We start from the raw sequence: 907 nt of genomic DNA on the forward strand, positions 1-907 counted from the left end.
CTGCGGTTCTCCAGCCGCGGTTCCGGTGGCCTGCGAGGGGGAGGGCGGGCGCACGTCCTCAGTGCCGCGGGCGCCAAGCAGGCCCGGTTCGCCACGGCTCCCGCGCGCCTCCGCTCGGGCACGGGGTGGGACGTCCCGCTCACGCGCTGTGTCTGTCCCCTAAGAGGCCGTCATAACCTACCGACCTGGCGGGACCCCGGGCGCCCTCGCCCAGCTGGGTCACAGCCCCCAGGGCCCCGTAAACACGTGCCTGTGGGGATGTCAGTGCCTCTGGTCACGGGCAGAATGCACCACCGAGGACCCCTGTAGAGAGCGCTCTTACACATCAGCAATAAAAACCCAACGCTCTGGTAGGAAAACAAAGCAAAATGTAAAGGGTGATGCTCAGATGGGCAGTTCGCCAGAAGGTGCAGGACACCCCGGTGCCAGGCTGGCCTCGCCCCACCAAGGAGGGTCGGAGCCCGGAGTGCAGTGTCCGCCTCACGGGACGGTCCGGAGTCCCCGTGGTGGGGAAGGCGCGGGGTGGGAGGCGCTCTTATTCGAGGAGCTGCCCAGATCTACCCGAAAGGACTGTGCCTGGTCCCTCAGTGAGCGACTGCCCCTCGGCTGGGAATTCGCCTGTGAGCACATCTGCCTGAGGCCTCAGCCCCGGGTCGGCAGGGACTGTTCCCTGATGTGGGAACAGCAGGTGCAAAGGCCCAGAGGCTGGAAGGTTGCCGTAAGGAAGGCCTGTGCCCTCCTTCCCGCCAGATCCCTCCCCACCCCCCACAGTAGATCGCCAGCCCCCGGGGCTCGGGGAGGCTCTGGTCAGGCCCCTCGACCTCGCGCCCTGCTCCTCCCACCCGGACCCGCAGCCCGCGCCCAGCTGGAGGCCTGGGGCTTGTGGGGCTTGTGGGGCTTGTGGGGC

The sequence above is a fragment of the Myotis davidii genome, unplaced genomic scaffold (genome assembly GCF_000327345.1).
Source record: "Myotis davidii unplaced genomic scaffold, ASM32734v1 scaffold586, whole genome shotgun sequence".
Taxonomy (NCBI): Eukaryota; Metazoa; Chordata; class Mammalia; order Chiroptera; family Vespertilionidae; genus Myotis; species Myotis davidii.